At 41.1% G+C, this 17,645-nt stretch overlaps 1 pseudogene; it reads left to right on the top strand.

Moving 5' to 3' along the window:
• Positions 1–5,764: 5,764 nt before the first annotated feature.
• On the top strand, positions 5,765–15,770 carry LOC134602040 (olfactory receptor 5G9-like; annotated as a pseudogene).
• Positions 15,771–17,645: the final 1,875 nt, after the last annotated feature.

Here is a 17,645-nt window from a genome sequence, read left to right as displayed (position 1 = left end):
AGTGAGACTGCAGGGGCATGCTATATAAACCCAATCTGCTTTATTATGCTAATGTTGTTTTGGTGACAATAGTGTTTATAGCAGATCGTCTGGTACCCTGACTGGGTACCTCTGCTAAGCATGCTCCTTAGCTATCGTCAGGACACCATCAGCACTCCAGCCCCTAGCCACTGCAGCTTGGCCAGGGTCTCAACATCGCATCCTATCCTGGAACAGTGTCCTGGATCCAGGTTAAAGTGATTAAAGCTCTCCTGCAGAGAGTATAGCTGTATAGCTGGTCCACCCAAACACTAGACGAGACGAAGTGAAGGGTGAAAAGTAACTAGATTATTATGGCCAAGTTGCCTGCTTTTATGCAAAGTTATCAGCATGGTGTCTCCATTCAATACAAGACAAGCATCTCCCACAGACCTCTGTGCCCGGGAGATAATTGCATTAAAGACCAGTATGCTAGTTATCTCAGAGGAACAGAGAGGCAAACACAAAATATAAACCATAAAAATACCTGGAAACCATAAAAATACCCGGAGAAAAGGAAAGTAAAACAAGGATTAGTTAGATTAAAAACAAAAGAAAGAAGGTATGTGTAAGAGGATAAAGGTTTAGCTGACTGCCTTAATTAAAACATTTTGTTCAGTATTTACAAATAAAAATGAAGGAAAGGTACCTCAGTTAGCAAAAGGGACAATTGAGTCATTTCTTACATGTGAGTTTAGAGGAAGAGTTTTATTTCAGCTGTCAAAAGTAAAGACAAATAAGTCAATGGGGCCTGATGGGATACACCCAAAGTTTGGTTTTAACACAGCTTAGTAGTGTACTATCAAAACCATTAACATGTATATTTAATCAATCATTGTAAACATGACATGAGTAGTTCCAGAAGATTGTAAATTGATGAATGTTGTACCCATTCACAAGAAAGGTAGTATGTTGGAGTCGGGCAACTATAGGCCAGTAAGCCTTACTTCAGTAGTGGGGGAAGTGATGGAAACCATGTTAAAGGATAGGATTGTTGAACATCTAAAATCACATGGATTTCAAGATCAGAGATAACATGGGTTTACTACAGGGAGATCATGCCAAACTAATCTTATTAGATTTTTTTGATTGGGTAACTACAATAATAGATCGAGGTGGTGCAGTACACATTGCTTACTTAGAGTTCAGTAAGGCTTCTGACACTTTTTCCACATAGAAGGTTCATTAATAAACTACAGTTTGGATTCCAATATTGTTGAATGGGTTAGGCAGTGGCTCAGTGCCAGACAACAGAGTGTTGTAGTCAATAGAGTATATTGTTACCAGTGGGGTACCTCAGGGATCTGTACTTGGACCCATTCTATTTATTATTTTTATTAGGGATATTGCAGATGGTCAGATATGTATTTTTGCTGATGATACAAAGAATTGCAACAGGGTTGATGTTCCAGGAGGGTTAGGCCAAATGGCAAATGATTTAGGTAAACTAGAAAAATGGTCAGAGCTGTGACAATGGACATTTAATGTGGATAAGTGCAAGATAATGCATGTTGGGTGTAAAAACCCAAGGGCAGAGTATAGAATATTTGATACAGTGCTAACAACATCTGAGGAAAGGCATTTAGGAGTAATTATTTCAGGTTACTTAAAGGTAGGCAGACAATTAATTAGAGCAGCAGGAAATGCTAGCAGAATGTTTGGTTGTATAGCGAGAGGTATTAGCATTAGAAAGAGGGAAGTGCTCATGCCGTTGTACAGAACATTGGTGAGACCTCACTTGGAGTATTGTATGCACTACTGGAGACTGTATCTTCAGAAGGATATCTGTTACAGAGATCCCATCTGTCTACTACAACTAAGTTACTTTTGTTTCTACTTTGCTACTTTGTATATGAACAACCCTTACAGACCATTCATATGCACGAATGGCCGACCACCCGGTCCTTGGCGTGTGCCACTATTTAACCCTGTTCACCTTCTTTTCACCGAACTAACTGAAGAACGGACAACCACCCTACCTGAGGAGTATGCTGAAAATCAACCACCCAGGAGCTGCGATTTGTGCTTAACCACAGCCTAATTATCTCTTATCAGGATGGTCACAATTCGTATGTCAAAGGTCAAACAAAGTACTGAACAAAGAGCCAAAATAACTCCCACCTTGAAGCTGCGATTTCTGTGGTTAACAGCACCATAATTACTTATCGCCAGGGTGGTCATCGTTCGTATGCTAAACACATGGAAGTGGCCATCTTTTATCGTTGAACGCCCAGCGGGACTTGATCGTCAAACTCTTGGTACTATTTTCAGACAATAGTTTGCAAGAATCCCACTGAAATACAGCTTGCCTTGTCCGTTCAGGCAATAAGTTACGAAAGACGTCGTTCGACAAGTTGTATCTCCGAGAGTTATACCGACCCCTGGCCAGATCATCTAGCCGAGAAACCACGGGCTACTAACAGTCTAATAACTTTCGTACACCATTCATGAGATCTGAGCGCAATTTGTATATTTTGTGCGCTCAGATCCAAGCTGTCTGGGGATGGGTTGAATGTGATATTTATGTTATCCATTTTTATTCTGTTTTCTAGTGTATAAGAAAGTGTGGTTATTTTATGTACCTGGAGATAATTGAGTTACTGTAACCGTTGAGACCAATTATCTCCAGGGTAGTGGGGAGTGTTTCATAAAATGCACTTTGTTCCTATTGGCTGCAACATTGCATTGTCCTGTGTACCATCAGGTTCAGAGGGGTGTTCTTCTGACCTGAAAACCTGTATTTAAAGCCGTGCATGAGCATCCATTAAACCAGTTCATTTTACCCTCAACTCACAGCCTCGACTCGTGTTGTAGGGAAAGCTGTTATATTTATTTATTTATTTATTTATTAAAAAATCTTAAGAAACGCAGTCTCTTATTACCCATAGGGTCTCGATGCGCATACCAGCAATCAAAAACAAGCAAAACAATATCCAGCACACAACAGCATTATAATCACATGCATTTGAACCAGGTTAAAAATTTCATGTCATCCCGTATGCCTGAGCAAATAAAACTGTTTTTAAGCTCCGGCGGAACTTCAGTAGATCATTCTCAAGTCTTAATGTCAGAGGCAGGGAGTTCCAAAATTGCGCTCCCTGAACATCACTTGTCCTCCCTCCGCACTTTTTCTTTTTAAAATTTGGAATCTTCAATAAGGCTAAATCAGCCGATCTCAAGGATCGACTGGGAGCATAGCGTGTGAATTTATCCTTCAGATAGTCTGGTCCCATACCGTGGATTGCCTTATATACCAAACAACCATTTTTAAACAGAACCCGTTCACGAACGGGCAGCCAGTGCAGGGCTTTTAAAGATGGAGTGATATGGTCATTGCGGGCCACACCCGTAAGTAGCCTTGCAGCTGCGTTCTGTATCAACTGTAGCTTGTGTATGATGTTCTGAGGCAGTCCAAGGTACAGGACATTGCAGTAGTCCAATCGGCTACCGATGATGGCATTGACCACCGAGATTTGATCGGAGGGGGCAATAAATCTAAAAATAGACCTCAGAAGCTTCAGGTGGTAGTGGCAAGAGCTTACCACCTGATTGATCTGGGGCTTCAGTGTCAACCTAGAGTCGAAAATGACTCCCAGATCTCTGACCTTGGTGGCAGGACTCGGAGATGGAGAAAACGAGTCCGGCCATGAGGGAAAGATACTATTCACCTCCTGGTTACTGAAGATGATGCATTCAGTTTTGGAGCCATTAAGTTTTAAATAATTGGCTCCCATCCACGACTGGATATCCTGTAGGCAGGAAGAAAGATTGATTTGATCCTCCTTTTTCTTGGCCAGGCGAAAGTACAACTGGGTATCGTCGGCATAGATATGATAGGGAAGCATGTGGCGGCGGATGATATGGGTCAGTGGCCTCATATAGATGTTAAACAGGATTGGAGATAAAGCCGAACCCTGGGGGACTCCACACGTCAGGGCGATGTTAGAGGAGTAAAATGTTCCCAATTTTACCCTTTGAACCCTGTCGTGGAGAAACGAGGTCACCCAAGCCAGCGCCCTGTCATCCACACCAGCCACAGTAAGTAGCCTCTCTGTCAATCTATCATGATCGATGGTATCGAAGGCCGCCGATAAATCCAGGAGTACCAGGGCAATTTCCTCCCCTCTGTCCAAGGCCCACAGGAGATCGTCGTGGACTTTAACCAGGGCAGTCTCTGTCCCTCTACCAGGTCGAAATCCCGATTGGAAGTCATCCAGAATGTAATTAGATTCCAGGTGAGGCTGAATCTGCCATACCGCCACTCTCTCGATGATCTTGGCCTTATACTAGCTCTGCTCATAGCTAGTGGGATTTCTACATTTCCAGGAATATTGCTGTATGCTGTTCAGAGCGGCGCTCTCACTCTCCAAGGTCAGGAACCAGGACATCTAAGCGGTCCAACCCACAGCCAGCCTGGAGGCAACCGTAACAATATTGATATTTTGGAAAGCGTTCAGAGAAGGGCTACTAAACTGATTCATGGATTACAGGATAAAACTTACAAGGAATGATTAAATTAGCTCAACATGTAGGAGGAAATTTTTATTATCATTATTATTATTGCCATTTATACAGCGCAAACAGATTCCGTAGTGCTTTACAATATTATAAGACAGGGAATATAACTATAAATAGGGCAATTACAAGAAAACTTACAGGAATGATAGGTTGAAGAGGACCCTGCTCAAACAACCTTACAGTCTATAGGAGGTGGGGTTTAAAACCCAATAGGACAGGAAATAGCAATCAAATAAGGTGGGACTGAAGCAGAGCCGGAGGAGAAAGTAGAGTGTTGCCCTTTAGGAGAGAGCAAGAGAAAGGTATGTGAGGTAGAGGTTACTTTGGGAGGCCATAAGCTTTCCTAAAGAGTTGGGTTTTAAGGCACTTCTTAAACAATTGAAGACTATGGGAGAGTCTGATGGTGGTAGGCAGACGAGAAGTCCTGCAAGCATGAGTTGGCCATACGCCTGCGAGCAGCTGACAGGAGAAGGTCACGGGCAAAGCGGAGAGACCGAGAAGGGGCATACCTATGGATCTGTGAAGAGATATAAGAGGGGCTAGAATTGGTCAATGCTTTATAGGTATTTGTTAATACTTTCTATTGACTCCTATATGATACAGGAAGCCAATGTAAGGACTGACTGAGGGATTAATTGTGAGAGGACTGACTAGAGAGGAAAATCAGTCTGGCGGCAGCATTCATTACAGACTGCAGTGGGGCAATATGGTTTTTGGGAAGACCAATTATGAGAGGGTCACAATAAAGGGGTGGACAGGACTTGGTAACATGCCAGATGTGAGGCTCAAAGGTGAGGCCAGAAGTAAGTATGACACCAAGACAGCGCGCTATCAAGGATGGACTGATGTAGATACACTTGAAGGGAGAGTGAAAGAAGAGGATCAGTATTAGGAGGAGGAAAGACAAGGAGCTCAGTTTTAGAGAGCTTTAGTTTCAGAAAACAGGAGGACATCCATTCAGAGATGGAAGAAAGGCAAGCAGTGAAACGTTACAGGATGGCAGGGGAGAGGTCCGGGGAGGAGAGATATATCTGGGTGTCATCAGCGAACAGGTGGTAGTGGAATCAAAATGCGATAATAAGTTTGCCAATAGAGGCAGCATAAAGAGAAAATAGAAGAGGACCAAGGACAGAGCCTTGGGGGACTCCAACCTAGATAGGATGAAGGAAGGAGGTATCATTTGAAAAGGAGACACTGAATGAGCATTGGGAGAGATAAGAGGAAAACCATGAGAGGACATGGTAACAGACACCGAGTAATTGAAGAGTTTGAAGAAGGAGAGCGTGATCAACGGTGTCAAAGACAGCAGAGGGGTCAAGAAGAATTAGTATGGAGTAGTAGCCCTTGGATTTAGCTGCGATTAGGTTGATAAAAACTTGAGTAAGAGCAGTCTCAGTAGAGTGGAGGGGGCAAAAGCCAGATTGAAGAGGGTCAAGGAGAGTGTTGGAATTGAGGAAGTGAAACAAACGGGTAAAGGCAAGTCTTTCTAGAAGCTTTGAGGAAAAAGGGAGCAGGGGTATGGGATGATAGATAGAGGGGGAGGACGGGTCGAGATATGTTTTTTTTCAGGAAATGTACTACAGTGGCATATTTAAGGTCAGCAGGGACAATGTCAGAAGAGAGAGAGCAGTTGAAGATGTGTGTTAAGAAAGGAACAAGACAAAGGGAGAGAGATTTGATAAGTAGAGATGGGACAGGATCAAGCGGGCAAATGGTGGGGAGAGAGGAAAGGAGAAGTGCAGCCACCTCTTTTTCAGTAGCCGGGGAGAAAATCTAAAGGGTAGGAAAGGCATGATCTACATGTGGTTGAGAAATAGAAAGGCACGGTGGTGTAACGAAAACATACCCCAACTCGCAGGATTCAACTCAACAAAAGACAACACAGAGGAAAGATACGTCTACCTGACCTTAGAATGGCCGGACTCGACGTATATGTATGAGAGGAGACAGAGTCAGGAACGATCCGAGGTCAAGGGCACAAAGAGACAGCGTAAACTAGGACTAGCCGAGGTCTGGTACACAGAAAACAGTAAGCCGGCAAACAGAACAGATAAGGAACAAGAGAAAACGAAGTCAGAAACAAAGCCAAAGTCAATACGAAGGAACACAACTGAACACCACAAGCGCTAAAGTTAACTGCAGCAGAAACAACGATAGGGCAAGGCCTAAGGGAAAAAGGTGAGTATAAGTACCTTAGTAATTAATGTGATTGACTCTTGTCATATCAATGCCCCCAAAAGGTAATTGTATGGGGAGTGTGGCATGACAGTGTGGCATGACTTCTCGCGGTCACTGCCCGCCTTCCTGTTGCAGCCGTCGGATGAGCCGCGTGCAGCTCGAAGAGAGGACCCCGGCCAGCCCCTGGAAAGGGTAAGTAACGCTACAGTACCCCCCCTTGAGGACACGCCCTCCGGGCGGGTAGAGCCAGGTCTGGCAGGAAAACGAGAATGGAAAGAATGCACAAGGCGAGGAGCATGAACAGCTTCAGCTGAAATCCAACTGTGCTCCTCAGGCCCATAGCCCTTCCAATGCACCAAGTACTGAAGTCGACCCCTAAGGAAACGAGAGTCAAGAACAGCAGAAACTTCGAATTCCTCATGACCCTCCACAGAGACAGGAGGGGGAGGAGGAGTAGGCCAGGTATAGCGGTTGCGTACGTAAGGCTTCAACAATGAGGTGTGAAAGACATTAGGAATACGCAGATTCTTAGGAAGACCCAAGGCATATGAAACAGGATTAACCTTATGCAAAATACGATAAGGACCAATGAAGCGGGGAGCCAATTTCATAGAAGGCACCCAGAGGCGTATATTCCGCGTGGAAAGCAAAACCTTGTCCCCCACAACATAAGAAGGAACCGCTCTGCGATGTCTGTCAGCCTGAGCCTTCTGGTGAACAGCGGAATCCACCAAAGAACGCTGAACCTGCTCCCAAGTATTACGCAAACCAGCCAAATGCTCATCCAGACCTGGAATGCCCTGTGAGGAGAATGCAGCCGGAAGAACAATGGGATGCTGGCCATAGACAACGTAAAAAGGGCTTTTGGTGGAAGAATCATGAGTGGCGTTATTTCGAGCAAACTCAGCCCAAGGAAGAAGGTCAGACCAATTGTTCTGATGATGGGCCACAAAACAACGAAGGTACTGCTCCAGAGACTGGTTGGCACGTTCAGCAGCTCCATTAGACTGGGGATGGTAAGCGGAAGAAAATGAGAGAGAAATACCCATTTCTGAACAAAAGGGTTTCCAGAACCTGGAAATAAATTGGCTACCCCTATCGGACACAATAGATACGGGAATACCATGTAACCGAAATACCTCTCTAGCGAAGATAAGAGCTAGTACCCTTGATGTGGGCAACTTGTAAAGAGACACAAAGTGAGCCATTTTGGAAAACCGATCTACTATCATCAGGATAACTGTGTTACCATTCGAAGGGGGTAATTCAACAATAAAATGCATGGATAGGTTAGACCAAGGTCTCTCGGGAACGGGTAACGGAAGCAAAAGCCCACAAGGAACTCTACGAGAAGATTTCATACAGGCACAAGTAGTACAAGCACCTATATAGTCAGTGACATCCTTGCGTAGGGAATCCCACCAAAAATACCAAGAAACAGCTGACATAGTTTTGGAAATACCAGGATGTCCAGCAGTCTTAGTATCATGATATAATGACAGAATATCCCATCTCTTGGGAACATCAGCAAACAATTTATCAGTAGGCCTCTCGCTAGGTGCCATGCTTTGTTTCACCTGTATGGCCTGCAAGAGGGATGAAGAAATAGACAAAATAGTAGTAGCTATTATCCTGTCTGGGGGAATGACAGGAGTAACATCAATCTCCTGTTTGTCAGCAGTTTCAAACTGTCTGGACAGAGCGTCTGCTTTAATGTTGCGATCACCTGGCCTATAGGTGATAATATAATTGAAACGGGACAAAAACAGTGACCACCTAGCCTGTCTAGAAGATAATCTTTTAGCTTCACCAAGGTAGGATAAGTTCTTGTGATCCGTAAAAATGAGGATAGGATCCTTAGTTCCTTCTAACAGATGTCTCCATTCTTTAAGAGCTAAGATAATAGCAAGGAGTTCGCGATTACCCACATCATAATTCTTTTCAGCTTTGGACATTTGTCTAGAAAAGAAGCCACAAGGATGCAATGGCTTCTCAGGCGACTCTCTTTGGGACAAGACAACACCTATCCCGATATCAGAAGCATCAACTTCAAGAATATAAGGCAGTGAGGGGATAGGATGCTGTAAAATAGGTGCAGAGGCAAATGTAGTTTTAAGAAATTCAAAAGCCTGAAGTGCCTCGGGAGACCAGGCACGAGTATTACCACCCTTTTTAGTCATACGGGTGATAGGCGCTACAATAGAAGAAAAACCCTTAATAAAGCGTCTATAATAGTTAGAGAAACCAAGAAAATGCTGAATGGCTTTCAAACCTTGTGGTAGAGGCCACTCTATGACAGCAGAAAGCTTCTGGGGATCCATACGAAAACCCTTAGCGGAAATCAAATACCCCAAAAACTGGACTTCGGATTGGTCAAATAATTTTTTTTCTAGTTTACAATAAAGACCATTAGCAAGAAGGGTCTTCAGAACTGTTGTAACATGTCTGTGATGAGTGTGTAAATCTGTAGAATATATTAGTATGTCGTCCAAGTACACAATTACAAATGTGTGAATAAAGTCTCTTAAGACGTCATTAATACATTCTTGAAATACTGCTGGGGCATTGCAGAGACCAAATGGCATAACAGTATACTCGTAATGACCGGATCTAGTGTTGAATGCCGTCTTCCATTCATGGTCTCTCTTAATACGTATTGAATTGTATGCACCTCTTAGGTCCAATTTAGTGAATACAGTAGCATGTTTCAACCTGTCAAACAATTCTGTGATTAAAGGTATAGGGTATGCATTTTTGATGGTGATTTTATTTAGACCTCTATAATCGATACACAGTCTTAAATCACCTTCTTTCTTAGATACAAAGAAGAACCCCGCTCCAGCCGGAGAAGAGGATCTCCTAATGAACTCCTTTGCTAGTGATTCCTTAACATACTCCTCCATGATACGGTTTTCTTGAATAGATAAAGGGTACACCCTGCCCTTTGGAGGTATAGTGCCAGGCAATAAATCGATATCACAATCATAGGGTCTGTGAGGCGGTACTTTATCAGCCTCCCTTTTATCGAATACAGTCTTGAGAAACAAGTACTGAGGAGGTATAACAGTAGACAAAGGAGGAGTAGTAGGAACATTAATAGAATTTAAAGGGGTGACCTTAATCATACAAGATTCGTGGCCGGCTTTGCTCCATGATTTTAATTGCCCCGACTCCCAGTCGAAAATGGGATTGTGAGAACGTAGCCATGGGTACCCTAACACGATATGAGAAGAGGGAGAGGTGATAACCTGGAACTGAATAGTTTCAAAGTGTACAACCCCTGTATACATGTATAACGGTACAGTTTCATGGGTAACAACTGGAGTACTTAATGGTCTACCATCTATGGCCTCAATGGCCAAGGGTATCTCCCTCTCTCTGATGGGGATGTGGTTTTTCGTAACAAAACCAGAGTCTATGAAATTCTCAGCAGCCCCGGAATCAACCAAGGCTAGTATGCTTTCAGCTATACAACTCTCTCCCATATGAAGAGAAACAGGGAGAAGCAAAGGGTTAGGAGGCAATTTAGGAGACTTCGATATCACACCCAAGGCCAGTCCCCTATAAGGTCTTAGGTGCGAGAGTTCTCCAGAAGCACAGGACATTATTTTATCATATGGTCTCTCCTACCACAGTATAGGCAGAGTCCGTCCCTTCTTCTATGCAATTTTTCAGTATCAGAGAGTTTGGCAACCCCTAATTGCATGGGTTCTTCCTCAGATACTTTGAAACTCTCAGGTTTATCAACTTTGGGGTTATTAGGTGTAACTAAACGTCTATTCCTATTCTTAGTATAGAGCCTGTCACGAATTCTAGTATCTATATCAATGAGGTAGTCAATAAGGTCCTCTAATGCAATATGAAGCTCCCTAGCTGCTACCTCATCCAATTTAGTGTCAGATAAACCTTCCATAAATGCAGTAGTTAACCCATTGTTGGTCCAATCTACCTGTGTGCAAGGGTACGAAACTGAATTGCATAGTCAGCCACAGACCTAGAACCCTGTTTGATTCTCATTAATGTTCTGGCGGCATTCTTTGACCTTTTAGTTGTGTCAATAGTTCTACGGAAAGCTGTAAGGAAACTATTGAAATTATGCACCATAGGTCCATTGGCCTCCCAAATAGGATTTGCCCACTCAAGTGCCTTATCAGTAAGTTGATGCATCAAAAACCCCAATTTAGACCTATCAGTGGGAAAGGAACGTGGATACATCTCAAAGTGGAATTCCATTTGATTAATGAAACCTCTGCATGTCTTAGAATCCCCTCCATACCTGGGAGGAGGTGTTAAATGGGCCGAAGTATTAGGCAAAGTAGATACTTCAGGAAGAAGAGGTGTAGAATGGTTAGGTGCGGTTGCTGGAATAGTTCTAGACAAGAGCGTCTGGAGAGCCTGAGCTTATGGTGATCCTGCTCTACAAACCTAGCCTCATGAGAAGCCATTTGTTGAGCTAAATATGCGGGGTCCATGGCCCTATCGTAATGTAACAAAAATATACCCCAACTCGCAGGATTCAACTCAACAAAAGACAACACAGAGAAGAGATACGTCTACCGAACCTTAGAATGGCCGGACTCGACGTATATGTATGAGAGGACACAGAGTCAGGAACGATCCGAGGTCAAGGGCACAAAGAGACAGCGTAAACTAGGACTAGCCGGGGTTTGGTACACAGAAAACAGTAAGCCGGCAAACAGAACAGATAAGGAACAAGAGAAAACGTAGTCAGAAACAAAGCCAAGGTCAATATGAACACAACTGAACACCACAAGCGCTGAAGGGAACTGCATCAGAAACCACGATAGGGCAAGGATTAAGGGAAAAAGGTGAGTATAAGTACCTTAGTAATTAATGTGATTGGCTCCTGTCATATCCACGCCCCCAAAAGGTAATTGTATGGGGAGTGTGGCATGACAGGGGCCAATGGGAGCCCTTTGCCAATTTAGGCTCCCACTGTTTCTTTAAGAGCGCGCCCGAGACCCGCGGCGCACTCTTAGATTCAGGCGGGACACGTGACCGCTTCTCGCGGTCACTGCCCGCCTTCCTGTTGCAGCTGTCGGATGAGCCACGCGCGGCTCGTGCAGCAGCAGGACCGCGCGCGGCTCGAAGAGAGGACCCCGGCCGGCCCCTGGAAAGGGTAAGTAACGCTTCAGGTGGGGAGAATTATTGCCTTACCTGTTCAATCTCACCAGTAAAGTAGCATGCAAAGCTATTAACTGTAGGTTAGTTTGAGGGGTGGCCACAGCAGGGCGAAGAATAGAGTTATAGTTGTCAAAGGGAATGAACACTATGTTTAAATAAAGAAAAACTACCGTAAGACAACATATTCTTAAATTACAGGGTCAAATGTTTTAAAATGATATCATGATGTATTACTTTACTGAGAGGATAGTGGATGCATGGAATGGCCTTCCAGCTGAAGTGGTAGAGGTTAACACACTATCCTAGCTATAAGATAAGGCCAGGGACTAATGAAAGTATTTAGAAAATTGGGCAGACTAGATGGGTCGAATGGTTCTGCCGTCACATGCTATGTACTATGTCCATTTAATTGAGCTTATAAGCATTTAACAGTGGGCATAAAAAAAATTGCACCAATAAAAGGCTTATCTGCAGAAATTAAACTGCTGACACACGTAATCTGCTCATCGAGGATATTGTATTTATACATGCTTTCCAATACATGATTGAAAACAAGGTCAATCTTAAATTATTATTTCTGTAAAACTATTTATCAATAAATAATATATCTGTGCATTACCTTATCCCACTGCGACTATAGATGAGTGAAATAATATTTTATGTCCCCTGTGTTACCTCTAACAGCATATAAAGATCTCTGAATTCTATGTAAGAAAAATAGTCACATTGGAGTAGTGTTTGCAGAATACATGGCTGATAACATAGCTCTATCTTCAGTGCAGCTTCACTTTATTAATAAAGATATTTGTTTCTCTGGAATTCAGAATTGTTGAATACAAGATATAATGAGACACCACAGGCCAGGGGTAAGTTGCACAATGTTATGTTTCACAGCTGATTATGAGAAGAAGAGAAAATGAATTATGTTGACTTCAGTATAGATGTAATAAAAAAAAATCATAATGTTATTTTTTCTATTTATTATTTAAAATTTGTATTTAAATTAATACTAAAACACAATGTTTTTGGTAAATAATAAAAAAAATGTATTTATTATATTCAAATGTATCAACCAATATGTTTTCTCTTATCACAATGCAGTCCTCCTCAATGAAAACATAAAGATATTAATCAAACGTAGACCACTCAAAGATTAAATTTGTATGAGAGGTAACATTGTTTTAATGTTTTTTAAGGACAGATCACATATGTTGACATATGTGTAATAAAGCAGCTGAAGAAGATCTCCTTTCAATTCAAGTAGGTTGACACTTGTTGTGTATGCCTATTGTCTCCTTACACTTATGCTGTCCATTTATTGGAGTGTCGATAATATCTTCTTAATATTACAGTTTCTCCATTAAAAGGTTTTGTCCTTACGTAACATGCTCTCAATGTACCTGATGTACATGTCTTCACAATTGGTCAGAAATCTAATTGTGATGGCATACTGGGTCAGATAATCTTCCAGATGCAGCAGTGAAATTTCTGCCAACCCTGAGAGGTCATTACTGAGACAGGGTCAAGGAAACCACTATATTTCCCTGGTCTTAGTGGACCATAAGCAACCACTCTGTCTGTGCCTCTTCCCAACTAGAAAGGAAGTCCCCACCTGGTAATTCTTATCAGATAAGAATTGACCGTTTTGCCTGAAACCATCTTCACATGCAAAAATGTGCCCTTCTCCTAGTACTGCCATTACAAAGACATTATTAGCTCATTGGCCAAGTGATACAGCATTCATCACCAACATTGTTAGTGAGAGCATTCCCCAATAGAGATGTCGCGAACAGTTCGAAATAGTTCGCCAGGAACTGTTCGCCGGCGAACATAGCATGTTCGTGTTCGCGAAAAACATGCGATCTCCGGTCCACACCCTATTCGTCATCATTGAGTAAACTTTGACCCTGTACCTCACAGTCAGCTGACACATTCTGGAAGGGAGAGTCTGCTGCTGATTGGCTAGAATGTGTCAGCTGACTGTGAGGTACAGGGTCAAAGTTTACTCAATAATGACGAATAGGGGGCAGACCGGAAATCGCATATGTTCGCTAACGCGAACATGCTATGTTCGCCGGCGAACAGTTCCTGGCGAACTATTTCGAACTGTTCGCGACATCTCTATTCCCCAATAACCAAGTCAAAAGTCTTATTAAAAAAAGGCCCTTCCCCACCATGCATATTGTAAGAAACATTTATAAATACATATATAGTATTGAAGAGCAAGCGACCATAGTAGCATCTTAAATACAGTATATGATTGGTTTACAATTTTCTAGCATGTGGATAAAGCCAACTCAAGCATATGTAAGTTCTTATTTGGTCATATTTGATATTATGCAAATGTACATATTTCTGATTTATCAGTAGAGAGCTTTGTATAACCGTTACACAGGAAAAATCCCCTTACTCTGGCTATTTAAGCCTAAATGTTACGATCAGAACTTAAACTCATTACATTACAGTACAATTAACACATTGTGCTTTGTTTTCACACACAATTAAAGTTCTCATCTATAAAATATATCTAGGACTGCATCATTCTTTTAGTTCCAGTTCCTAAGCAATTTTATTTTTTATTTTTTTAAGGAATCACTAAATTCCCACATGCTTAGGAATGTATATCAACTGAGTTATTTTACTTTAGTTTCCTATTAACATCTTTCCATTGTTACTTTATATGCATTAATATTAGCTCCTATTTCTTCTTAACCCATCAACTTACCACCTCTTGTTCTTGTTCAGTCCCTTGCTGAATTTCCTTATAGTTTAAGATTTTTAAAAATTCATAAAATTTTCTGTAATTTCCTGACAATTTCTAGTTTATAAAATTCCCTCTAAGTCCATATCCCATGAAGCACTGCATTCATTTAAGATTAATATTTTAAGACAAAGGATTAAATAGAAACTGGAACATAACTGCTCTAAATGTTAGTTAACATAAGATTCAAATCTAACAAATAATGTATATATTTGTTTCAGATTGTAATTGAAACGAACTGGACAGAAGCTACACAATTTGTGTTTTTAAAATTTCAACAGCATTCGATTTTTGACCCTTTCTTATTTCTTTTATTTTTGTTTATATACATCTTGACATTGACTGGAAACGTAATAATTATTTTATTGGTGGCAAAAGTCCAGAGTCTAAAATCTCCCATGTATTTCTTCCTCAGTCAGTTATCATTGTCAGATATCTTGCTTACCACAAATATAACTCCGAACATGCTTCATGTTATAATTAATGGTGGAAGTACAATATCCATCGCTGGCTGCATCACACAAATGTACTTTCATGGTGTTTCAGCCAGTGCAGAATGCCTACTTCTCACAGTGATGTCGTATGACCGGTATTTGGCCATCTGCAAACCTTTACGTTATACCTCTATCATGGATCTGAGGCTTCAAGTCCACTTGGTCATATCTTCTTGGCTTGTTTCATTCATGTCTGTATTGTTAATTACCGGTGTTATTTGTTGTTTACATTTTTGCGGTCCTCACAAAATTAATCATGTTTTCTGTGACCTTGCACCTATTTTAGAGATGTCCTGTTCAGATACTACAATTGTTAAACTAATGAATTTAGTTTTTCTATCCTTCTTGCTGTTTTACCATTTTCTTTTATTATTTATACGTATATCTCGATATTTATCACTATCTTTAGGATTCCTTCCACCAGTGGGAAACAGAAATCTTTCTCCACCTGTAGTTCTCATGTGATTGTAGTGAGCATGTACTATGGAACTCTAATAACAATATACATTATTCCATCCAATCAATCATCTTTTAATGTCAATAAAGCCATATCTCTTCTATACACCATGGGAACTCCATTACTGAATCCAATTATATACAGTCTTAGAAATCAAGAGATAAAGACAGCTATCATTAAATATATCTGCAGTGGTTAAATTGTTACTCTACATCCCACTGCAGTAGTTATGATGCTAGGGCAACCCTGCTGCTGTTCCCATTTAATTGTCCTCTCAGGTGAACAATACATTTGATACAATGAGAACATTTTGGAAAAACACATACATGTTGCATAGGATTTGTATAACATTGTTTTAGAATGTCACACTCTGAACAGGGATCAAGGTTTATTAATTTATTCTAGCAGTGGATTTCCAAAACTATTCAAGACATATCTGAGATAGACTAAGGAAAAAAAAAACTTTTCTCAACCACATCCAAATATAAATCTCAAAATAGAAAAAGTTACCTTCTACAATAATTCTTCAAAGTAGAGAAATAGCTGGTTGTAAAACTATAGATCAGCAAATATTCAGACAATGCAGTAATGGGTGGAGGGGTCTATTATTCTCATTTCAAGGAAAACCTGTTGGAGTCAACAAGTGTCCAGAGAGTATCGATAGCCTTTTCACATAAACACTGTACTTTTACTGATAATATTAATGTCAGTATATAGTTTACTGCCCTGAAACACTCCTAGTTCTGTTCAGAGATCTCTCACGAGCGCCATGGTACCCCCCAAGTATAGGTTTTATGGGGTTTTGGAAAGTTACAGGGTCAAATATACGCTTGTCCATTTTTGGTTTTACACATTGAAAATTGTCAAAGCGATTTTCTGGGCCTATCTTGCCTTTGAGAGAGCATGGCAGCCTGTAATAACATTTCCACTATTATGGCATACCATTTTCAAAAGTAGGCAACCCAGAGTATTTCAAATGGTGCATTTTAAGATGTATGATCTAACCACTTTATCAGAAATAGCGGTAATAGTTTTATTTGTGCTTTTTTCCACACATGAACTCACTTTTCACAGGACATTTCCTTTTCCTGGTATGAGTTATTGCAACAAATCCTCACTATTTTTTTTGAACATTGTCTCCTGAATATAACACTACCCCCATGTACTGGATTTTCATTTTTTGGGGGGAAGTCACAGGGACAAATATATTAGATGTCCATTTCAAAGTTGGAAATTTGACAAAGTGATTTTCTGGGCCTATATGGATATTTAGAGAGCATGGCAGCCAGAGTTATCCACCGTTATGGCATACCATTTTCAAAAGTAGGCAACCCAGAGTACAACAAATGGCAGACCTCGAGATGTTTGGTCTAGCCATTTTAACAGAAATGATAGGCCCATGTAGCAATTTCTACTTTTATTTTTGTCTTTTTAATCACATAAATTGCATTTTCACTAGAAATGTCATAAACCTGGTATTAGTTAGTGCACTAAAACCTCAGTATTTTGAGTTAACACTGTCTACTGAATATAACGGTACCCCCACGTATCATTATTTCAGATTTTTTCCGATAAGTACAGGGCAAAATATATTAGATGCCCTTTTAGCTTGTAAGCTTGACAAAGTGATTTTCTGGGCCTATGTGGCTATTCAGAGAGCATGGCAGCCTGGGTAATAACATTTCCACCGTTATGGCATACTATTTTCAAAAGTAGACAACCCAGAGTACAACAAATGGCAGACCTTGAGATGTTTGGTCTAGCCATTTTAACAGAAATGATGGGCCCATGTAGCAATTTCTACTTTTATTTTTGTCTTTTTAATCACATAAATTGCATTTTCACTAGAAATGTCATAATCCAGGTATTAGTTAGTGCACTAAAACCTCAGTATTTTGATTTAACACTGTCTTCTGAATATAACGATACCTACATGTACAATGTTTCCAGGTTTTTAGTATATCACAGGAATAGTACAGTACCCCCACATACACTTTAATCTGAAGGCAGAGAGAGGCAGAGAGATCTTTGACTCAGACACTGTAGCATTAACCCTGTGATTAGTTTTTTGCTC

Source organism: Pelobates fuscus, chromosome 3 (genome assembly GCF_036172605.1).
Source record: "Pelobates fuscus isolate aPelFus1 chromosome 3, aPelFus1.pri, whole genome shotgun sequence".
Taxonomy (NCBI): Eukaryota; Metazoa; Chordata; class Amphibia; order Anura; family Pelobatidae; genus Pelobates; species Pelobates fuscus.
The sequence above is the reverse complement of the archived record's forward strand: the minus strand, read 5'-3'. Positions and strand labels throughout refer to the sequence as shown.